Source organism: Leptinotarsa decemlineata, unplaced genomic scaffold (assembly GCF_025532065.1).
Source record: "Leptinotarsa decemlineata unplaced genomic scaffold, Ldec_3_MD MMD2_P_RNA_scaffold_6, whole genome shotgun sequence".
In the NCBI taxonomy this organism is placed as follows: domain Eukaryota; kingdom Metazoa; phylum Arthropoda; class Insecta; order Coleoptera; family Chrysomelidae; genus Leptinotarsa; species Leptinotarsa decemlineata.
Window position 1 is genome coordinate 18818933 of NW_027412533.1, and position 26249 is coordinate 18845181.

General features: G+C 36.5%; 1 protein-coding gene and 1 long non-coding RNA gene across 2 annotated transcripts in view; both read left to right on the forward strand.

The window, feature by feature from the left end:
• LOC141480190 (gastric triacylglycerol lipase-like) overlaps positions 1 to 26249 on the forward strand; it is a 123165-nt gene that overhangs the window by 77883 nt on the left and 19033 nt on the right. The gene's annotated exons all lie outside the window — the stretch shown is intronic.
• Positions 21640 to 24270, forward strand: LOC141480188 (uncharacterized). The gene is made up of 3 exons (XR_012464225.1): positions 21640 to 22250; positions 22368 to 22467; positions 23546 to 24270. It is a non-coding gene; the product is annotated as an uncharacterized lncRNA (long non-coding RNA).

The following is a 26249-nucleotide window of genomic DNA, read 5'->3' on the forward strand; positions in this document are numbered from 1 at the left end:
CTTCTGATTGAATCGAACTCATCAATTCATTAAATGACACAATTCATTTGATATAAAAGCTTGTAGCAGAGTTTCACCTATTCTACACAGAGTATGATTTTGGGACGGTGAACATCTTCGTTACGTAACGCGTTACGATGCCAGTCTGTCCGGCGTCCCTCTCTCACGCATATGACAGTAGCAGACGGACCCCTCCTTTCTCGTCGAACAGACTCTTCTCTCTCCTCCCTTCGCATGATTCAGTGTTTAGTGTGCCATAGACATATACTGTTGAAACTTATGGCTCATGGTATGAATAATATATGTACATATACAAAACAATCAACAAAAAATTTTAATATTGAATGACCCTTTCTTACATTATCATATCAATATGCATGAAATTTAGGTAATAACCTAAGCTTTTCACAAGTGAAACAATTTCAGTATTAAATAGTTCAACTTAGATTAGTTTGAATTATCACTTCTGTTGGGCGTCCCGAGACGCACACATATTTTTTTCCTTAGAGTCACTCATGTCGATATCAAGTTATACATTGTATTCTTCACACAATTTAAGGAACAACCGTTCCAACGATTTGCTGTTCTCATAGAAATATGATCTGCTGACAGCGTTTTCCCAAGAAATCCTTATTTCGATTTACAGAGCGATTCACACTATTTGAACTTATATTTTATTTAATTCTGATTGTAACTCCTGCTAGAGACAGTTGTCTCTAATTGTACTTTCATAAAATGAATATATTTTCAAAGAGACAATTTTCCGTTCTGAGTATTTAACTGGCGCAGTCGGTAGGATTTGTGCAGTGCGTTGAAAGAACTTTTTCGCGACTTGAAGTGTCTACATCTTAAGCAAGACTCTAAGAAACGACTCTACTTCTTGAGGCTACAAGGAATCATCGGAGAAAGAACTGGAGACTACGAGATTTTGGATCATCAAAATAACTGTAGGTGCTGAATTTCCTTTTCGCCTTTACTGAATCCTCTGCACAAGGATTCCGGTGAAGATAATTCAAGGCAGTTCATTGCGAACAAAAACAGTGTTTATTCTAGACGAGTTATTAAAAAAAAATTAATTAATTTTGTGAATTTTTGCTAGCAGTTTGAAAAAAATCTAAGCTAAAGGCGGTACTAGAGAATTATTTATCAAATATTGATTCATGAACTCACTTGACGGGGAACCTCCCCACCAACGAATTTCTCAATACCAGGAAAACCCCAGAACCAACTTCAGAACTCAATACGATTCAAATCAATTACAAAATCAATCACGATTTTTTCAACACAATCAAACGCCAAATTTAATTTCAGAAGAATTACTTTCAAATGAATATGAAAACCCGATTGATTTCTATGATCAACTTGCCAACCTATATCAATATTAGGAACACCCCAATCCGAATGAAATCCCTGATCCAAATAAATATTTCAATAACGAATTCGACCAACAACAATCTTGTATTTCAAACAATCCAGACCCTGAAGAAATCGCAAATTTTCAGGCAACGAGCCAACAAGGCCAATTGACTTAGCCGAAATCAATCTATCATGTAAATACCTCACCATATGTAGAAACAAAAAACCCAAAATTAAAATTACTTATCGATACGGAAAGCTCTCGATCAATAATCAAACCTTCGATAATTGAAAAATTATTTCCAGATAAAATATAACATTCCAATACCATAATAAAAACGGCAACTGATTGTCGAAAGGTCACAAATATTGACTATTGCAAAAAAACGGATATGCCCTGATTGATATTCAAAACCCCACCAATAGGACGATTCCTGTGAAATTACTCAAACCCCTACCATTCACCCAATTTGAATCCTCAAAGACTTGCAAAATAAAATTTGTATCGTCTACATGGATGAAATCATAATATTCAGCAACGGACTTCAAGAGCACATTCAAATCCTCAAATTGGTTTTCTCCAAATTGCGCGAAGATTGATTGAAAATTCAGATAGGTAAATCGGAATTCCTTCGAAAGGAAGTTGAATTTTTGGGACATGTGATCACACCTGAAGGAATCAAAGCTTATCCCCTAAATGTCTTGACTATCAATTTCAAAGACTCAGAAAGATATTGAATTTCATTAGTGTGGACTTCCATTGTCTAATATGATATAAATTGATTTGAAATCCCGGAAAAAATCTGTAAGAAATTAAAAAGATCAGCTGAATTATATTAAGCAAAAAACAGAAATTACAATGAAATAACATACAAGCGCCAAACAAAAATAAAAAAATTGAACTATCAACACGAGATGAAAAATAAAAAATTAATAACAAGAAATGGAAGTATAGAAAAATTAAAAGATTCCAAACCAAATTACTTCACGACATTTCGATTGTTAGTATCCACAATCACCTTTGGGTGATAACTGGACTTATTTCTCCGAGATCTGACTATGTATAGGTCATCCGAGTGATTTCACCTATCAAATGCGTTGTTGGACCACATATATGCGGCTTCTTTGAATTTTCTCCTAAACCAGTGTTCCTCCTTGTGGATGATTTCAACTTGAGACCACTTGATGTTATGTTGAGGAGTCCACACATGTTCTGCTATTCCGGATTTGCTGGTTTCTCCTCGCTGTGTGTGTTTTCTGTGCTCGGCAATGTGAAATTTCAATGGCCTCTTAGTTTCACCGATGTATGATTCTCTGCTATTCCGGATTTGCTGGTTTCTCCTCGCTGTATGTGTTTTCTGTGCTCGGCAATGTGAAATTTCAATGGCCTCTTAGTTTCACCGATGTATGATTCTCTGCACTCCCAGGGTATCTGATAAATGCAATTCTTGGAATCGCAGTCCACGTTTAGTGACCTGGTTTTCGTGAGGCTGCTACGGATAGTGTTCCCAGATCTGAAGCAGCTTCTGATGTTATACTTGGACCCAATCCTTCTTATCATTTCCGACAATCCTCTGATGTAGGAAAATACAAGTACTGGTTGTGGCGGCTACTCTTCCTTGTGTCTTGCTGTCTTCTACTGTTTCACAATCACTTTGGAGTAACCATTCCGTTGAAGGTCATTTCTGATGATGCCTAGGAAAGGAAAAAATAAGAAGGATTGGATTCAAATACTACATCAGAATCTGCTTCAGATCTGGGGACACTAACCTCATGAAAACCAGTCTACTGAAAGTTCACATTGTTGTGCACAAGAAACGCACACAGCGAGGAGAAACAAGCAAATCCGTAATAGCAGAGCATGTTTGGACTCCTCAACGTAGCATCAAGTGGTCTCAAGTTGAAATCGTCCACAAGGAGGAACACTGGTTTAGGAGAAAATTCAAAGAAGCCACATTAATGTTGTCCAACACCGCATTTAGCCAAGCTAGCGTAGAGATACGTGATACATGGAAATATCTAATCAAGCGGAACACGACCAATTCCTGCCATATGGTCAGCTTCCGCTTAAACCAATGTAGCAGAGTGAGGGAAAAGGGGATAGGTGAAATCACTCGAATTACTTATAAATGTCAGATCTCGAAGGAATGAGTCCAGAATGACCCGAAGATGATAGTGGATACTAACAATCGAAACGTCGTGGAGTAACTTGGTTTGAAATCTTTTAATTTTTTCCTAATTCTCATTTCTTGTTAATAATATTTCAATTTTCATCTTGTGTTGATAGTTAAGCTTTTTTAATTTTTTGGTTGCTGCTGTTATTTCATTTCAATCTCAGATTTTCACTCAATATAATTGTTATTTTTCAGAAAATTTTTTAATTTTTCACAGATTTTTTTCAGGGATTTCAAATCAATTTATATCATATTCGAGAATGAAAGCCCGAACCCATGAAATGCACACGAAACATTGTAAACCACCTTCAAACGAAGATATTAAATAATTTTTGAAACTGTTAGGTTACTATCGAAAATTCAATAATAACTTTGCCAGACTCAGGAAATCTATTACCAAATGTCTTGAGAAAAATGAAAGGTAGGTTACACAAAATACTCCATTAATTGCTTCAATACATGCAGTCATTACTCATATCTGAACCTGTTCTAGCATATCCTGACTTCGAAAAATCATTCCAATTGACTACAAACGCCTCAAATTCCGCAATAGGCGCCATATTATCCCAACATGACCACCCAATATGTTACGCCTCCCGGACATTGAACCCAGCAGAAGTAAATTATACGACAAGCGGCTCTACTTATAAAAACCAGGTGATCATTACACTTGGGGATATAGAAAAACTCAAGTGTAGAATCGAAAGAGATTTGGAAAATTTTCGGTCATGTATCACATCAATAAATAAAAACATCGAAAATAATATCGTCAAATTACTCAGAGATTACTTCGATCCAAAGCAAACGTATGTAATACGATACGATATCTTTTCAAAAATTCCAACATTTTCAAAATGTCCAACATTCCTCACTGATGTAAAAACTGATGTAATAAACGTTTCACAAAGGTATCAATGAAATAAAATAATCCCTGAGTTCACGTTTTCATTAGCCTAAAATAATTGATGATATTCAAAATTTTGTCAACAACAGCAAAATATGCCAAAAAAACAAATATGATTGGAATCCTCCCATCATCGAATTCAATCTCACTCCTACCACTCCACACCGTGTTAAGAATCACACGTCGAAAGGTAAGACCTCGTTAGTCCTTAGCTCGCACAAGTTTCTCAACTTCTGAGAGTTTTCGTTCGTATGGGTGCGACAGCTGATTAACGGAAAAACAGATTTTTTTTAAACTTCAAAACTTCACTCGACCTTGATCGAACATTATCGGTGTTTGAAGGAGGAAAACAAAAATCTTTCTCCTGACCAGATAATGAAACGCGCCCTCCTGGGATACAATAACTCAATTCAAAGTGTCACAAAATTCACCCCGTTGAAGTAGTGAAAGGTCACATCATTAATACGAATCCAATCGATCTCGGTGAGCTTATCATCATTCCGGACTACGTTCAAGCCCATAAAAACACCACTTAAAAATTGAATGAAAATAGAGAAGAACCCCCCGATTTTTCTAATCAACAAACAGCATACATAAGGACCAAAGCACGACAAAAAAAAACAAACAAAATTCAGAAAAACTAAAATACTCAAGGAAACAAGTATGAAACTAGAAACCAAAAAAGGAACCTATGACAAAAATATTGCATAAAAGCCCACGACTAACAGAAAACCTTTCAAGGAACTGACGAAAATGAGGTTACCAACCTTGTACCTGGTACTTCACGTACTTCAAGTACTATGTGATGAAGACATTCAAATCAAAACCATTCATTATCCCATTCTTTCCATAAACTTAGGTAACGCCAAAGTCATTTATAATAAGCACACATTTCTTTACTACATCGATTTGAGTCCAATTATCAATCAACTAAATAACTCACAAATATATTTCAATATAATCAAAAATAATTTCAGTTAGGAAAATGTAACACACCCAATTTCCTACCATGATCTATCTGAAAATATGCTTCAAAGAACTGAATAGCTCATTGAAACAATGCAGACAAAACTGGACAACCTTCAATCACATATTCGTGTTAAACGAGGTATGATCAATGGAATCGGCAAAATCAATGAATGCCTTTTCGGAACACTTGACGTGGGTACTTTGTTCACTCACTCGAATTGACCGCCGTGTTGGTCGGTGGTTCATGCCCCTGTCTGAACGATCGATTTTCGCTTGCTATCGTCCAACCCGTGTTAGGAATCTCACGTTAAAAGGTAATACCTCGTTAATCCTTAGCTCGCACAAGTTTCGACTTCTGAGGGTTGTCGTTCGTAGGGGTGTGACGGAAAAACAGATTTTTTAAACAGATTGGTAGTAGATGAACAAGGCGGGTTCTGGCGCAAAATCCCATGTATTTTCTTATGGAGCTGAACTTTTTGCAATTTTTGGTTCAAACAGGAATGGGGGAAACGTGTGACGAGTTACGTACCGAATAAGTACGTTCAACCAGCCGACTAGGTCTACGACCCGGCCAAGGAGCGCCGACGCTGCAGTATCAAACAGCCGGCATTCCTGGAAAAGCCAACATTATAATTTCTCACCATTTATATTACATTATTGGAAATTCAGTCTTGATGTAACTTTTGTTCGAACAACTTGTCCAAATAAAAATATTTCGTCTTTTTAAAAACGGTCTTCGTTCTTTAAAGTACATAATTGGCGCAGTCGTGGTAGGATTCTCGAAGGCATCTATCGACTTAGATATCCTTGAGTTTCAACTCTTCATCGAGAAGAACCGGATGAGTCGTTTCGGCAACAAAAAAAACTCTGAAGCTGAAAGTACCATCATCGGATCAACTACGGTTCCAGAGGCGGATCCCAGTACACGAAATCTCCAACACCAGACGATGGAAAGGAATTTTTCGTGAGTTACTCATTGTTCCCTTTTGTGATCCTATATGTCAAGCTCCTCAATTTTTCCTGAATCATTAGGTGATATCAGTGCAGAAATTGAGTTAGATTTAAGTCAATCACTAGAAGCTCTTAGTATAAATAATAATCAAACTAGACAATTAGGAAATATAGTCGATTCTATCATGGCAGTAACACCAGTTTTTGATTTGAAACGTTTGCAAATCATACCAGAGTTTGATGGTAACCCTTGCAGACTTCATCGATTTATTTCAACATGTACCGATATATTGAACACCTATTGGGACGCCACTCCCGCAAATAATAATTGTGCACAAAATAAACTTTTACTAAACAGTATTTTTTCCAAATTGACTAGACCGGCAGAAAAATTTTTTTCTATTAGCGGTAGTAACGATTGGAACACCATTAAAAATTTATTGATCACTCACTTTGGCGATCAGAGAAATGACAGTAGTTTATTATCAGATTTAGGCTCCTTGAGACAAAATCCAAATGAAAATTCACAAAATTTTTTTTCAAGAGTTGTTTCTATGCTCAATCTTCTTCATAACTATGTTATTTTACACGAGGTAAACAAGCAAGTGAAAATAAGCAAAAAATTACTCTATGATTCACATGCATTGCATACATTATTTGTTGGTTTGAGAGAACTCCAAAGTTCAATGATCAGATCAATGAGACCGAATAATTTAGCTGAATCACAACAATATATCATCGAAGATAACAACTTTCGGTATTTACAAAAATCTCAATTCAATAATTTCACCCCTCAAAAGTCACCAACCATATCAAATCCCCAAAATTTCAATTTTGTTCAACAGTCTCAGAATTTTCAGCCGAACAGACCCCAAATGCAACAAAATATTCCTCGACAACTGCAACAGAATCAAAATTTTTCTAACCAACCTCAATTTCCTAGAGGACCAATTCAAATACAACCCCGTCAAAATGTGCCCCAAAAAAAATACTTCACCATCAGCCAAGTATTCGGAGCACCGCGAAATGTTTGGAAACCCAACAATGGGCCATCCACTTCCCAACCAACCCCGATGAGCATGTCAGTACCCAGAATTTTTCGAAAAATAGACCTTCCTTTCAACAACCCATTCGAAATCACTTCCGGAATAATCCAAATCAGAGACGTAACTTCGTCTTCGAAGAACTTCTTAATATTGAATACGATAAAGACTATGAAACATGTGATTTTCCACAGGGAGAGTTTTCAAACGAACAATACGTTGACGAAACTGAACAATTCTCCTATTATGACGAGACTGACGATCAAAATTTTCACGAAACGTGGCCAAACTCAAGCGAAACATAATCGACCTCAATACCATATATGACAAAAAAGAATTACCTTACATTTAAATCGAAAATCCACCTATGAAACTTTTGATAGATACGGGAGCAACCAAATCTTTCCTGAATCCCGAAATTGCAAAAATGTATTACTCTGAAAATATTTTTAAAGAACCCTCCGTAGTTACATCAGTTTTTCAACAATCACAGCGTGATTATTGTGCTAGCATTCCATCTTTCGAAGAGTTCAACTCAGAGCAAAAATTGAAGTTTCATTTATTTAAATTTCATCAATATTTCGATGGATTGATCGGGTTAGATATACTTAAAGAAATGAATGCCAAAATCGATTTCTCAAATTCAATTTTATATACTCCAAATTCTCAACTCTACATTCAGTACTATGAGACCCAGAAAAAGCTATTATTTTTTGTCGAACTGGAACCAAACACAGGGACCAAAATAAAAATCCCTGTGAATCAATTATCAGGTGATATAATCGTACCCCCTACAAAAATCAATGGATGTTTCATCAGAGAAACACTAACTAGAGCCAATAACGGATACGCTATGGTAGAGCTAGAAAATCCGAACGATCAAAATTGTGAAATTGAATTGTTTGAGCCACTTAATACATATTCATTTCCTGTTCAAAACTATGAACTTTACCATGCAGATATTGACCCCTTACAAACAGACGAACATGACATCCGACATCTCATTCGAACTGAGCATATGAATAATGAGGAAAAACTGCACATTGTCAAATTATGCCAAAAATATTCAGATATTTTTCACCGTGAAGGAGAAAAGCTTACTTTCACAAATATAGTCAAACATCAAATAAAAACGAAAGATGAGCTTCCTGTATACACTAAATCTTACAGATATCCCTTTATCCATAAGGCAGAAGTTGCGAAACAGATAAATTCAATGCTAGATCAAAATATTATCCGACCTAGTAATTCGCCCTGGTCTTCACCTATTTGGGTAGTACCCAAAAAACCGGACGCCAGTGGGAAAAAGAAATGGAGGATTGTGGTGGACTACCGGAAAGTCAATGAGAAAACCATTGAAGACCGGTATTCGCTGCCAAATATAAGCGATGTATTGGATAAACTGGGCAGGTGCAAGTATTTCTCTACATTAGATTTGGCAAGTGGTTTCCATCAAATAGAGATGGCCCCAGAAGATATTCAAAAAACAGCCTTCAATGTCGAGAATGGCCATTACGAGTACCTGAGGGTACCGTTCGGGTTGCGAAACCCTTAGTAGGGTGATGGACGACGTTTTGAAAGGTCTCCAGAATGATATATGTTTAGTGTACATGGATGATATTATTGTATACTCAACATCCTTACAAGAACATATAATCAACCTGAAAAAATTTTTCAGAGGCTACGCGAAACAAACTTGAAAATTCAAGTTGACAAATCAGAATTTCTCAAGAAAGAAGTTTCTTTTCTCGGGCACATTGTAACATCAGAAGGTGTTAAACCAAATCCGGATAAAATCAAAGCTATTATGCAATATCCCATCCCAACAACTACGAAACAAATAAAATCATTTCTTGGACTTTTGGGATACTACCGTAAATTTATTAAAGACTTTGCCAAAATTACAAGACCATTTACACTTTGTCTGAAAAAAGGCGCCACAATCAAGCATGATGGAAATTTCATCAAAGCTTTCAACCATTGCAAAACTCTTCTGACAAATGACCCAATATTACAGTACCCAGACTTTGACAAGCCTTTTAACCTTACTACAGACGCTTCAAATTCGGCAATTGGTGTTATTTTATCACAGGGCCCTATTGGTTCTGACCATCCCGTTGCATATACATCTAGGACACTGAACGACGCGAAGCATAACTATAGCACAATAGAAAAAGAACTTTTGGCTATTGTATGGGCCACGAAGTATTTCCGGCCCTACATTTTTGGTAGAAAATTTTTTAATTATACTGACCACAAACCACTTCAATGGCTGATGTCTTTAAAAGAACCAAATTCAAGACTCGTCCGTTGGAAGTTGAAATTAGAAGAGTTTGACTATCAAATTATGTACAAAAAAGGAAAAAAAAAACACCAATGCAGACGCCCTCTCAAGAATTGAAATCCACGCCAATGAAGTAGAACCACAGCCATGCAGTGCGAGGACAAATCTAGAAGATATTGAAGAAACCTCCCCGTTTTTACAATATATGAAAAAATTCAACATTACACAGAAACACCCAGAACAAGACAACATCTCATTATCTAACAACCTTGACGAAACCCCGAACGAAGCCAAAATCGGAGTAGAAACCGACACATCGAGCTCAGTACAAGAAAATAAGATTCAAGAATTGATTTCAAACCCCGAGGAACCTGATGAACCCGAAGAAAATAATGTAACTGTACATACAAATGCTGAAAATCCCGTACAAGAAATCAACCCAAGTGAATCACCTATCAATGTCTTTCAAAATCAAATCCACATATCAAAATCAACCTTGCCTAGAAAAACAACCAGAAAAACGCTATGGAAACCAAACTTTAAAAAAATATGGAACATATACATAGTAAACGATGACCTTTCTCCAATCATAACATTTTTCAGTGATTTTGGTCAGCCTAGAAAAACTTATGCATTTTATTTCAATGATGACGAATCGAACAAAATGTACGAAAACCTTTGCACTCTAATGACGCAAACTTTCAAAAACCACACATTCAAATTAATTAAATGCAATTTGAAACTTGAAAATATAACAAACGATGACAGACAGAAAGAACTATTAGTCTATAATCATGAAACAAAAACAAACCATCGCGGAATTCAAGAAACCATACAATAAATTAAGAAAAAGTACTATTGGCCCAACCTTGCTAATCATGTCAGGAATTATATCAACAAATGCGAAGTATGTCAAATATCTAAATATGATAGAAACTCACCAAAAATAAATTTTCAAACACCAACACCCAAAAAACCATTTGAAATCGTTCATATCGATGTTTTTCAAGCCAACGGTCAAAAATTCCTTACGATAATAGATACTTTTTCTAAATATGCACAGGCTTTTCCTCTTACATCCGCAAACGCTTCCTCTATTGTCGAAAGTCTCATCACATTCATGTCGTTCCACGGACTACCACTAAAAATCATAGCCGATAGTGGAACAGAATTCAAAAACTCTACTTTGACTGACTTCACAAAACTTCACAAAATTGACATTCATTTCATCACCCCAAAAAACTCAACTAGTAACGCCCCCGTAGAGCGCCTTCATTCAACCTTTCTTGAGCATTTGAGGGTTTTGAAAATTGAAAATCCCCGTTCTGAAGTAACGAGCCTAATGCTTTATGCTATTTTTGGATATAACTACTCCATACATTCCTTAACAAAACAAAAAACCAATAGATATTGTGAGTGGACATATCAATACAAAGGATCCATTTGATATAGATATAAACCACGAAATTCTAAATAATTATATTCAGGAACACAAAGACAGAACTCAATTGATTTTCAATTACATTCACGAGACTTCCCAACAACAAAAAGAGAAGATAATAGAAAAACAAAATCTCACTCGCGAAAATCCGGTCAGCTATCCTGAAGATGGCGAAGTTTATCGACATAACGTAAAAACTCGTGGGAAAAAACTGAACGTTTCATTCATAAAAGAAACTGTTGTCACCGATCAAGGACTGAAACTAAAAACAAAACGTAATACCTACTACAAAAACATTTTCAAAAAACCCCAAAAAATCGTAACAAAGTCGAATTTGTTACAGGACCCTCCTACTCTTGACGATAATCCACCTAACATCATCAAAGAACGTACAAATAACGAACCTGAAGGACAACCCAGGGAACCTGCCCTTTCTACTAGGGACAGCAAAAATTAGAGTAGCCACACACACCTTTCTTCATTATATTGATTTCAAGCCAATTTCAGAAGAAATCGGAGAACTGACTGACATTATAACGCAATAAAATCATCACTCATGAATCAGAAAGACCTCAGTTCAACCTACCTTACATCCTTACATCAATACACCGAACAACATATAGACTTCCAATTGAAATCAGTTAAAGAAAAACTACAATCAATCTACCCCTTAGCGATTCGAAAAAAACGAGGGTTGATCAATGGACTTGGAAATATTGTCAAATTTGTTTCCGGTAACTTAGATCAGGAAGATGCCCAGCGTTACGACGCAGCTATTGAAAAATTACAAAATAACGAAAATCAAATTGTTCATTCTCTGAATCAACAAATATCATTGACTCACAGAGTACTTGAAAATAACAATAAAACATTTTCACTCATGATTCATAATCAGAATGTGATCAAAGAAAGTATCGAAGAGCTTAACAATAATAGCACACATTTTTTTATCCTTATTAGATACATATACACAAATAAAATTCAACTTGGATACACTACTTTCAATTCTCACCAATATTGAAAACGCCATTTCTTTCGCTAAACTTGGCACCTTACATCATAGTATAATATCTATCGACGATATAAAATCAATACTCGATTCGCTTCTGAAGTATCATTCTAAAGATCAATTGGTATATTCAGAAATCGAGGACAGCTATAAACAATATGATATAACACCTGTTGACGCATATTTTTCGAATACAAAACTAATTTTTGCATTGCATATCCCTCTTGTGCATCCCGAAACCTTCTCACATTACCACCTTTATTCAATACCCACTCAGAATTTTACCACAATTATTCCAAAAAACTCCTTTTTCACAATGAGTAATGATATGTTCCAATACGACTCTGGACCATGTCGTTATCTGAACCCGAACTACCTGTGCCCGAACAACTACCTGATAGATGGAACCCAGGAAAGCGATTGTAGTTTTTCAATTTTACAAGTAAAATATAACGAAGCCGTATGCCAAACAGCAACCATAGTGGTGAACAAGCCCTTAATCGAGGAAGTCAGCGAATCGAATTATATCGCCATATTCCCTCAACAAGAAAAAGTCCAAACCCGATGTGACGAAACCGACTTCGTGATGCTGAAAGGATCCTTTCTCATCGAAATCCCATACCAATGCAGCATCGAAACCTCCGGACATGGATACACCAACGAGAAGGGAGAAACCAAGGGAAAACCGTTATTTCTTCCTGAAATTACAATACAGAAAACAGAAAACAGAAAATCGAAAAAACCAAACTCCAAGTCGACGATATCTCACTTGACGAACTACGTGAAGTGCAACTCCAAGGAAATAGACTTCAACCCCTAGACTTAACAGGTTCAACTTCTTCCAGCCACCACCCCTGGACGATTCCCTTATATATATATTCGCCATTATAGGGATCATTTATATTTGTCTGAACAAGTTCAGAAGATGCAAGAAAAATACCAAGGATGCCGCAGAACCCCAACAGTCTCCAGAAGTTTTGTTTGTCCCATCCAAAACTTCATCTTAGGAGGGAGGAGTTACGTACCGAATAAGTACGTTCAACCAGCCGACTAGGTCTACGACCCGGCCAAGGAGCGCCGACGCTGCAGTATCAAATAGCCGGCATTCCAGGAAAAGCCAACATTATAATTTCTCACCATTTATATTACATTATTAAAAATTCAGTCTTGATGTAACTTTTGTTCGAACAACTTGTCCAAATAAAAATATTTCGTCTTTTTAAAAACGGTCTTCGTTCTTTAAAGTACGTAATTGACGTCATCGACGCAGGATGAAACGAGTATCGTAGCGATTCAAGCATGGAAGTCGACCCCCTTGCCGTCGCCCCCCTTAGTACTCCACATCACCGCTCAGGCCCTCTTGAGACTCCGCCTCAGCGCTCAGACCTCCTTGTCACGTGATTTTAATTAAAAAAGTTTATAGTTATGAGATTCGAACCTGGATCGTCCGCGTGGTAGACATTGTCCTTAGCCTCCACACCATCGTGAGATATTGAAGTTAATTGCGAATGTTGGGTATTTATAGCGTTAGTTTTGTCGGGACTGAAATTGACTCGTTCATTATACTTGACAGCATTTTTATTTGTTATTTCCGTAGAATGTAATCGTCATTATCATATTGAAGATTTGGGAAATAATTAATATTTCATGTAAAGATGGGTATGTGTGTGTAAGAGCGAGAGACGCGTGTGACGTGCAAGCAGCTGTTGCCAGTTGTACAATAAATCAATATTTATGGAGTAATGTAGCGTTGCCGGTTTGAAAATTAAGTTATAGAACACACAGAGTCATCTATGAGTCACTAGCTGAACTATCTATTGGTTGAAGGACACTGTAAACACTAGACTCATAAGACTGCATCTGTCAAATGTCAATACATGCCAGCATGGCAGGTTCGGCGTTGCCAGTTGTACAATAAATCATTGTTTATGGGGCAATGGTTGCCGGTTTTGGAATTAATCGTGAACGACTCGATGAAAATTGGAAGCGCGAAAGTGATATATTAATAATAATGAATCAGATTTAAGAAAAACATTACAGATTAATGAGGCTGTATCGTTTCAAAGTGTGATCCCTCAATGTTACAAGGTATCTCAAAATACATCATTGAAAACAAACATGGCGTTGAAGTGTACAGGGTGCGTCAAAATACATCATTTGAGAAAAAACATAACAGTTTCACGAGGCTGTAAGTTTTCAACGTGCGATCCCTCAATGTGTACAAGGTATCTCAAAATACATCATTGAAAAACAAATATGACATCGAAGTGTACAGGGTGCGTCAAAATATATCATTTAAGGAAAAAAACATGTCGGTTCAAAATATGATATTAATGTGTATACAGGGCGTTTCAAAATACATCATTTAAGAAAAAAAAACATATCGATTCAACAGAAGTCTAGCGTTCCAACATGTCGGAAGTCTCGTATCTTTGTTAACCAAGTTAGCATCATAAGGATGAGAAGGAGATCCAAAAGTGTCGAGGAGTTACGTATTGTGGAGTTAACATTCGGAAATGGGGAAAGCGACCGTTTTACAAACGTTTCGACTATTTGCGTGCCACCGTTTTGCGTGCGACCGTTTTCTGTGCGTTTTCGATCGTTTTTCGTGCGTTTTAGATCATTTTTCGTGCGTTTTCGACCATTTTCCGTGCGTTTACGGTCGTTTTCCGTGCGTTCATTCGTTATCGTTTCATCGTTATTGTCGTAACGGTTTTTCCTGTTTCACTATGACAGTCATTTATCATTTAACGCGTTTCGCTAACCAAGTTAGCATCATCAGGAAATTACTAACGTCCATGCTTTATCGTATGAAGATTCATTTTGCGAATTTTCAGACTCTTGAACGGAACCTTGTGGAACAGCCAACCTAACTTCTGTTACAGAGTAGTGTCGGTCAGCCAATCAGAATGGAGAAATCAAATATCGCTCGATTGATTGTGCTAGATGAAATTGAACTGGAGAATAAGGGTCGAATAATAATAATAATAGTGATAAAACATTAAAAGCTTGAAAGTGACGTAGTGAGCGTGGCGTGTGTGAGGATTTGTGGAAATGAATGAGTTATTACAAAAAATAATAGCGCAACTGTCAGAAGGGCACTGAGTTGTATATTCACTAATAATGATCGGATCCTCGCATACAGCACGTCAAAAGAAAGGGTAAGAAATGGAGAATTCATCGACAGAGAAAAAACAAATATGGTGTAATGAATATAATATATCCAACGCCTAATGTGAAATAACATAGGAAGAATTGCGAATTCAACAAACTTGTAATTAAAAAATGTTGGGTTATGAACAACTATAAGTTTATTCCAATTGCAGAAGCTTGATTCAAAACGCAGAATTTATTGACAAAGAAAATGAAAAAATCATTGGATACTGAAACATATGATATATTTGGATTCCTTAGGGTGAGAAGATTTCGAATCCATCAAAAAACGACCACTTCCGGTTTCCACTTCCGGTCCTCCGATTTCGATAATTTCAACATCAATGGATTCGTTTAGATGTCATGAAACATAATTAATCATTTTACGGAGTCAAAAGGGCCTTATAACCTATTTTCATTATACTAGCAGCAACAGACCGATGTGGGTACTCATTTCAAATGATTTCATTTGTAGATTATGAAAAGTATGATATACAGCGCCCAATGTGGAATAGCATAGAAAGAATTGCACATTTAAAGAAAATCATTGAACATATTTGAAATTGAAAGTTGTTGGGTTATGAACAACTACGAGTGTAATGTAATTGCAAAAGTTTTATTCAAAACACATAATTTGTTGATTAAAAAAATGGAAAAATCTTCGTATACTGAAACATATGGTATTTTTGGATTCCTTAGGGTGAGAAGGTTTCGAATCCGTCAAAAACAGGTCACTTCCGGTTTTCACTTCCGGTCGTCCGATTCCGATGATTTTGACATCAATGGATTCGTTTAGATATCAAAAAACATAGTTAATCATTTTACGAAGCCAAAAGGACCTCATAACCTATTTTCGCTATACTAGTCGCAACAGGTCGGTGTGGGTACTCATTTCAAATGATTTAATGTGTAGCGAAAATAGGTTATGAGGTCCTTTTGGCTTCGTGAAATGATTAACTATGTTTTTTGACATCTAAACGAATCCATTGATGTCAAAATCATCGGAATCGGACGACCGGAAGTGAAAACCGGAAGTGACCTGTTTTTGACGGATTCGAAACCTTCTCACCCTAAGGAATCCAAAAATACCATATGTTTCAGTATACGATGATTTTTCCATTTTTTTAATCAACAAATTATGTGTTTTGAATAAAACTTTTGCAATTACATTACACTCGTAGTTGTTCATAACCCAACAACTTTTAATTTCAAATATGTTCAATGATTTTCATTAAATGTGCAATTCTTTCTATGCTATTTCACATTGGGCGCTGTATATCATACTTTTCATAATCTACAAATGAAATCATTTGAAATGAGTACCCACATCGGTCTGTTGCTGCTAGTATAATGAAAATAGGTTATAAGGCCCTTTTGACTTCGTAAAATGATTAATTATGTTTCATGACATCTAAACGAATCCATTGATGTTGAAATCATCGAAATCGGAGGACCGGAAGTGGAAACCGGAAGTGGTCGTTTTTTGATGGATTCGAAATCTTCTCACCCTAAGGAATCCAAATATATCATATGTTTCAGTATCCAATGATTTTTTATTTTCTTTGTCAATAAATTCTGCGTTTTGAATCAAGCTTCTGCAATTGGAATAAACTTATAGTTGTTCATAACCCAACATTTTTTAATTACAAGTTTGTTGAATTTGCAATTCTTCCTATGTTATTTCACATTAGGCGTTGGATATTATATTCATTACGCCATATTTGTTTTTTCTCTGTCGATGAATTCTCCATTTCTTATCCTTTCTTTTGACGTGCTGTATGCGAGGATCCGATCATTATTAGTGAATATACAACTCAGTGCCCTTCTGACAGTTGCGCTATTATTTTTTGTAATAACTCATTCATTTCCACAAATCCTCACACACGCCACGCTGACTACGTCACTTTCAAGCTTTTAATGTTTTATCACTATTATTATTATTATTCGACCCTTATTCTCCAATTCAATTTCATCTAGCACAATCAATCGAGCGATATTTGATTTCTCCATTCTGATTGGCTGACCGACACTACTCTGTAACAGAAGTTAGGTTGGGTGTTCCACAAGGTTCCGTTCAAGAGTCTGAAAATTCGCAAAATGAATCTTCATACGATAAAACATGGACGTTAGTCATTTCCTGATGATGCTAACTTGGTTAGCGAAACGCGTTAAATGATAAATGACTGTCATATTGAAACACGAAAAACCGTTACAACAATAACGATGAAACGATAACGAATGAACGCACGGAAAACGACCGTAAACGCACGGAAAATGGTCGAAAACGCACGAAAAATGATCGAAAACCCACGAAAAACGATCGAAAACGCACGGAAAACGGTCGCACGCAAAACGGTGGCACGCAAAACAGTCGAAACGTTTGTAAAACGGTCGCTTTCCCCATTTCCGAATGTTAACTCCACAATACGTAACTCCTCGACGCTTTTGGATCTCCTTCTTCTCCTTATGATGCTAACTTGATTAACAAAGATACGAGACTTCCGACATGTTGGAACGCTAGACTTCTGTTGAATCGATATGTTTTTTTTCCTTAAATGATGTATTTTGAAACGCCCTGTATACACATTAATATCATATTTTGAACCGACATGTTTTTTTCCTTAAATGATATATTTTGACGCACCCTGTACACTTCGACGTCATATTTGTTTTTCAATGATGTATTTTGAGATACCTTGTACACATTGGGGGATCGCACGTTGAAAACTTACAGCCTCGTGGAACTGTTATGTTTTTTCTCAAATGATGTATTTTGATGCACCCTGTACACTTCAACGCCATGTTTGTTTTCAATGATGTATTTTGAGATACCTTGTAACATTGAGGGATCACACTTTGAAACGATACAGCCTCATTAATCTGTAATGTTTTTCTTAAATCTGATTCATTATTATTAATATATCACTTTCGCGCTTCCAATTTTCATCGAGTCGTTCACGATTAATTCCAAAACCGGCAACCATTGACCCATAAACAATGATTTGTTGTACAACTGGCAACGCCGAACCTGCCATGCTGGCATGTATTGACATTTGACAGATGAAGTCTTATGAGTCCAATGTTTACAGTGTCCTTCTTCAACCAATAGATAGTTCAGCTAGTGACTCATAGATGACTCTGTGTGTTCTATAACTTAATTTTCAAACCGGCAACGCTACATTACTCCATAAACATTGATTTATTGTACAACTGGCAACACCTGCTTGCACGTCACACGCGTCTCTCGCTCTTACACACACATACACATCTTTACATGAAATATTAATTATTTCCCAAATCTTCAATATGATAATGACGATTACATTTTACGGAAATCAAAAATAAAAATGCTGTCAAGTATAATGAATGAGTCAATGTCAGTCCCGACAAAACTAACGCTATAAATACCCTTCAATATCTCACGATGGTGTGGAGGCTAAGGACAATGTCTACCACGCGGACGATCCAGGTTCGAATCTCATAACTATAAACTTTTTTTAAATAAAATCACGTGACAAGGACGTCTGAGCGCTGAGGCGGAGTCTCAAGAGGGCCTGAGCAGTGATGTGGAGTACTAAGGGGGGCGAGGGCAAGGGGGTCGACTTCCATGCTTGAATCGCTACGATACTCGTTCCATCCTGCGTCGATGACGTCACACGTTTCCCCCACTCCTGTTTGAATCAAAAATTGCAAAAAGTTTAGCTTCATAAGAAAATACATAGGATTTCGCGCCAGAACCCGCCTTGTTCATCTACTATTGGTGACGGAAAGCGTTACGATCAAACTATTGCAATACTAGAAAAAATATCAAGAGAATATCATTCACGAATCGGATCTGCAAACCTCTCTATCAAAACAACTGATCAATCATTGTAATAGAACTATTCGAACGCTCAATTCAAATCAAGAAGCGCTCGAAAACAGCTCAAAATATTCATGGTTGCGATTCAAAAAACCATTGTCGTTCTCGAAGATTATATCAGTTTTCAAGGTGTACTTTAAAAAATAATTTTGAACTGCCATTCGCAAAATTGAACGCCTTGCATAATTCAATTGTATCCAGTTCAGATCTGAAAGAAATGATAAAATACTTGAGCCAAATTTACGATGAAAGCGAAATTCCAATATTCGAAAATATTTTGTCATACTATCAATTCTTTGGCACATAAGTTACATTTTCGAACACAAAATTGATTTTACCCATCATCCAAAAACCACCTATATTTTCATCCTCAAATATCCCTATTTGGCACGAGCTGCTTCGAAAAATCAATTCGAATCGAACATGTGTCCATTATTGGGAGAAACATTTTTCTGTTTTTAAAACTACTACCCACAGGACCAGTGTATAACCCAGCTGATTGAAGGAAATATCACAAAAAATTGCCAACCCGTTCCAATCAACGTAGGCGAATCCATAACCGAAGAGGAAGTACTGATCATCCCCGTATGAAAAGAAAGAATTTTCTCTAAGTCAGAGCTGATCGATATATCAAAATAAACACCTCCGTACTCGTCAAAATTCCCAAAGCATGTAAGTTCAGATAACCCACAAGACGTTCTTCAACAACATGAAAATCAAAAAAGAAAAACCTCTGATTCTGCCAAAAATTCAAATAAACGATGTGGAAATCCCAAATGTATGCGAAACACAAAATTTCTCCAAGCTCAACTTAGACGAAATGTTCAAACTCCACAACTTGGCAGGAAAGTTGTCAAAAAGATAGATGTAGCCGATAACACCAATAAAATGTTGATCTTCGGTATTGATTCTGATTGATACGGATGAGAAAAAAGAACGAAACTGGTACCATACTCGAATGGTTTCGCCCCATGAAAACAAAGAAGGAAAAATCCCGGAAAATGAAATTGTTTCATCCAGACAAAAATGAGTCCGTCACTATTTGAACTATATTTTATTCATTTTGATTGTAACTCTTGCTAAAGAAAGTCATCTTTCATTGTACTTTTACAAAATGAACACTTTTTTGAAAAGACAATTTTTCGTTCCGAGGTAAATCTAACGAACATTTTTTTATATTTATTCATGAATTACTGAGTTTTATTAGATTTGAAGTTTATGTACTTCTGTTTGAAGCATACTGATACAATATTGTTTGAAAAATTTCACTATTGATGTTTCATTTATTGCTGGACATGTTCGTCAATCTATTAATTTCAGTTAATGCATCATTGTTGCATGGTCAAACCCTTCAATATTTGTTTGAGCACGAAACAAGCTCTAGTTTTTGCCATTTTGAATTTCTTCCTCTTTGAAGCTGTTCATTTTATAATCATATAAATAGGTTTATGGAAAAATATTTGGTCAATCTTTGGGAGTCATCTAACCTTTTCATTTGGGCGCTTGGGATGACAGTAACCAAGTGGAATTTTATGCTAGGTTAGATTAGGTTAGGTTATGTCAAAGGTGAGTGGGTCTATTCGACGATCCACCATAACCCGCAAGGGTTTATTGTGGCTCATACCTATTCACACTCGACCAAATGAAACTTACTTCCTAACAAAGCCGATTAGTTCGTATGGTGAGTGGTCTTTCAGGTCAGATGATAAGAGTATGGCTCTGCCAAACTCTGAAAACCTGATTTGGTCTCTAGCGGAGCAGACACGAAGTATATGCTGTGCTGTTTTATCATTTTCCAAACAGAGGCGACACACACTGTCTTCCGACAGTCCGAATCTCTGCATATGATGATTCATATGACAGTGGCCATAAGAAGGCATGTCAAACATCGTAGTTCATCTCTACAGTAGTCCAACAATCGTTTGTTATCAAGTTTCGAAGGATGACTAAACGTCTTGGAGTGAGCCAATTCTGGAGGAGTCCATAAATCTTCTTGCCATCCAGGTGTTCAATGTTTGTTTGGCAAAGCCTAAAGCGATGCCAATGATAGGTTCTGATTCAATGAAGCTGCAGCAGAACCCTCCTTTGCAAGGGAGTCAGCAGCCACATTGCCTTTCAGGCCAGTATGGCCAGGAATCCAGTCCAAAGACAATCTGTTAAGTCTCCCTATTGAGGAGAGTCGTTTTTGGCAATTTGTTATCAATTCAGACGTTGCTCGGTAGGAGCCAAGAGCTTTCAAAGCCGCTTGACTGCCCGAGAATATTTTTATTGACTTGTGTATGGGGTTGGATTTTTCCAATCTCTCCTCACACAACTCAGTAGCGTAAATTTCCTTTTGAAATACAGTCAGTGTGACGCATTTTAGAGAAGCGTCCTCATGGTTGCAGGGTATCAACTACACACGCAAGCCCGTCGGCGCTGACCTGATCCTCACACACGACCTGTTACCATCCAGACTGAAAAGCGCAGCTCTGTAATTGTAGATATTGATATTGATATTGATATATTGATATATTGAAGTACAGTTTATATATTTACATGTAATATATCGTGTTTTTCAAAAGTCTCAGATCCAGTAACTTGGCCTAGATATGTTTATCTGTTCTGCCATGTACTAGATCTATAGACTTTCTAAAAAAGTGTACATTTTATGATAATAACTAAGAGTAGAGAAAAAAATTAGTAGAAAAATTAACATGATAGATTCAATGATTTTTTTTAAAGAATAACAAACAATTATATAATATAAGTTGCAAATGGTGAGGATTCCAAACCGTTTCAAGCAAGGTCAGTTACAGAGGAGAACAGATAGTTTTTAAAGGTAAGGTTCATACTAAATTATTATTCATTATGTTATAAAATTTGTTTGAAAATTGTAGAATATATTTCTTTGTTTCTTTTTTGAATTGTTTTAGTTTTCGAATACATTTCAATTCAATCGGAATGCAGTTGAAGAATTTAGGGCCGAAGAAAAAGAAAGATCTTTGCGTTAAAGATTTTCTGAAAAATTGTATACTGAGATTCAAATTACTAGTGGATCTGGTTATTCCAGTTTTTCTCTGGTTAGATGTTTCGTGTCTGATGTACATTCTTTTTAAACACTGGTGAGTAAATAACAGTTTTATATTCAAGACCTGTGATTCTTGGTATAACATGTCAGTGGAATAGCGTTTATTTTTTTTCAGAATAATTCTTAGAAGAATATTTTGTGTTTTTTGCAGAGAATCAAGTGTAGTATTGAAGGCCCCACCCCATGCTGTGATACAGTAGGTCATTACAGATTCAGCTAGGGAATTGTAAAGTAAAAGGAGATTTCTTCTGGTAAGTACGTCTCTCAGGATATAAAAACTGTGCATCAAGACTCTTAAACGGTTATTAACATTTGTGATGTGATCTGACCAGCGCGTGCATTGATCTAAGACTACTCCTAAATATTTGATTTTTTCCACTTTTTTTACTATGGAACATGTGCAATCGATCTTATGACAGTTTGTGATGTGTAATTGTATCAGAATATTTTTTGGTTGGGTAGTGACTGTTGGCGTAAATGTGAGAAATTTTGTTTTTTCAATATTCAGGGTGAGTTTGTTCAAGTTTAGCCAGTCGTCTATTTTTTGCAAGTCAGTCTCAGTAGTTTCTTTCACTTCCTCCCAAGTTTCTCCTGTGAATATCAGAGCTGTATCATCTGCATAACAAAAATAGTGTCCTTTAAATCCATTAATTCTTGTAATATCATTCATGTACACAAGGAACAGTATCGGTCCTAATACTGTCCCCTGTGGTACACCGATTTTTACTTTTGAAACGTTACTTATTTCTTGTCCAACTTTCACCTGTTGTACTCTATTTGTTAGGTAATCAGTCATAAGTTCAGCCGACAGACCACGTATACCGTAATGGTGCAGCTTATTGAGTAAAATTTCGTGAGAAACTGTGTCGAAGGCCTTGGCAAGGTCGAGGAATACTGCAACGCATTTCATCGATTTGTCCAAGGCCCCGACTGTCTCCTCTAGGAAATCCACTACAGCATTCTCAGTGTTTGAGTTCTGTACAAAACCATATTGCCTATCAGTGATGACATTATGTTTGTGAAAAAAATCCAACAGTCTTTTTTTTACCACCTGTTCAAATATTTTTGCTAAGTTGTTTATAACAGATATTGGTCTATAATTACTTGGTTCACGACGGTCACCTGATTTGAAAATTGGAGTGATGAGAGACTCTTTCCATTTCTGTGGAATTTTTCCACTTGATAAGCATAGATTAATTATGTGTACTAGTGGGGATAGGATAAATTCATGAATGTATTTTATGGTTTTAACTGAGAGTTTGTCTGGACCTGAAGAACAATTATTTTTCAGTTTAGATATCTGAATAATGATTTCATTTTTTGTTGCAGGTTCTAAATATATGGTTGAATCATTTCTTGCTAAGGAGTGTCTGGCTGAATTCATTTTGGGAATTTTTTCTGACATATTGATACCGAGATTGGTGTAAAAATTATTAAACATGTTGGCTTTTTCTTTGTTGCTTGTTATCATATTTCCAGTTTTATTTTTCAATGGTGTGTCTTCTATTTGTATATTGTTCTTTTTCTTATTGCGACCAGTTATATCATTTATGACATTCCATATTTTTTTATTGTCTTTTCCAGCTTCCTCTATTTTGTGCTGATAAAATTCATTTTTTGTTTTTTTAATTAAAGCATTGAGTTTATTTCGAAATTCTTTGTAGTTTCTCTCGTTTTCGACGGTGTGGTTTTTAATTAGTTTTTTTTTCATAAGATCCCTGCGTTTAATAGATGTGATGAGACCTAAGGTAATCCACGGTTTGATTTTTTTATACTTTTTATTATTTATGATTCTTACTTCACTTGAATTTGTTATGTAATAATTTAACTTGTCGATGAACAGTTGATACGCTGTTTGGGATTCATTTGATATGAGAACGTCATCCCATGTTTCATTTATAAGAAAACTTTTCAATTTTTCACAATTTACGTTGGTAATTCTGACATCATTTTCTGTATTTTCAGATTTGTTATTGTTCAATGGAATATATATGAAAGGTGTGAAGTGGTCTGTCATGTCAGTTCGAAATATCACGGGTTCGATTTCGGTTTTGTTTTTTATACTGTTTTTGGTCCATCATTCGGAATTACCTCTGCAGCCCACAAAATAGCCCCCTGAAGAGATTACAGCTGATTGGCCGTTAATGAAGTAGTCAAAAAATCATTTCACTTTAATACCCTCGACAACCTTCCCATATGAGGGGTTTTGCACGTCAGTTTCATCTGGCGATGCCCTAGACTCAGCCGTGCAGGGCTTTTTCGCCTCTGGTTTTGGTGAATCATCATTTGAGTGCAAACGTTTGCAAACCTGCTTCCTCCACTTGGAACATAGTCTGCGTAAGCTGTTCAATAATTTGATGCAAGACGGTTTCGTAAGATACTCCGCTCTTAATGAAACGACTGTCGTTTCCTGGCTGCAGCACCACCAAACCTTTTTTTAGGTGTAGTTATTGGATTAGGAGTTGGAGAGTTGAGAAGCTCACGCTCTTAATTTGGAGTTAAAGGGAGGTCAGTTGGAGTCGTATGCTCGACATCCATCTCATCTGTAGACTCGTCGACAAAAATTCACTCTGTCCATAGTCCAAGTCCCATGAGTAGCTAGAAAAAAAAGGCAATCACGGCAGAGCTCCGCATTACCGTTACAAGGCGATGCTACGATGCTAGAGGGCGCTGCTGATAGGCCCAGTGTCATTCATCCTCTCGGCACGGATACTCATACCTTAGGATTGAGCCGTCGTTGGAATACAATTCAGTCAGAGAATAACAGAACCACTAGTGATTTGGTCATTCCCGTATCCAGCTGGATACAGACATGGATACGTGGAAGCAGACATCCGATGGCCGGTTTGCCATCGGAATTTTATACTATGTGAACAATCGATTTTTCCTTGAAAATAATCAAACATGATCATATCACGACACACTAATTTGGTAACTGTGTCGATTGATATGTTGGGATACCAATTTATTTCTTACAATCACATTACAAGAAAAGCTCAGGCAGGCATAGACACGTGTTTCTGGCTTTTGGCCCATCATCAGTATGGTGCAGCCAAGTGCAAGGATGGGCAACACTTGGTCACCAAAAGATAGACATACAAATGCACGGAGCCACCAGCAGTGGCTGGTGTTAACAAGATCTATCAACTGAAGTCACAAATGTGCGGTTGGCTCCTGCAGAAGAAAAGAAGAATTGCGAAGACATGAAAATTATGATTATATAAATTCACCAAAATTCAAGCTATGAAGCCTCAAGACCCTCAACAGAAAGTTGAATTTTGTGAAATGTTGTTGATACGCATTCAAGAAGATCAAGTTTTTTGAAATGGAATTATCTGGACTGGGATTTGTTGGATAATTGTGGATTCCAAAAATAATATTATATACAGGGTGTTCTATTTGAAAAATCAAAGTTGCTTCTACTTTCTAATGGAAGTGGCAACACTATATTGTTGAAAATATTTCAGTTGGTTAGAAAATGTCTGAATATGCTTCTTATTGAGTTTTCAAAGTAATCCGTTGCTTGGTTCACCAGGAACGTGTAATGTGCCATCCACCGTGAGTCAGCATGTATACTCCACGTCTTTTTAACAAGAAATACTATGAAGAAAAAATACTAATATCCTGAAAAAGGTGATTTATACTTTATAATCAAGGTGATGAACTCAAGTAAAGTATTAGTATTGCATATTCCATCATCAGTGGAAGAAGTTCAAAGAAAAATACGAGGGAAATATATTGAGGCGCGTTTGACAATATTTTTTTAAGGAAAAAACACAAGTACTACAGGAAAGTCCTTGGGGCGCTCTAGGAACAGATACTGTTATTTTGAGAAATCATCGGCTCAATTCCAAGATATTCAATGAGAGATGAAATGTTTGGTTGGCATAGAAAATAATTCAGACGAATTTCAAGTCAGAGAGGAGTTTGAAAACAGTTTTCATTCATCACTTTCATGTGCTGAAGATTTCTTATCCGAAATTGACGAAAGTAACAAAGCTGTTCATTACGGTAGTCATAGTAATAACTGCGG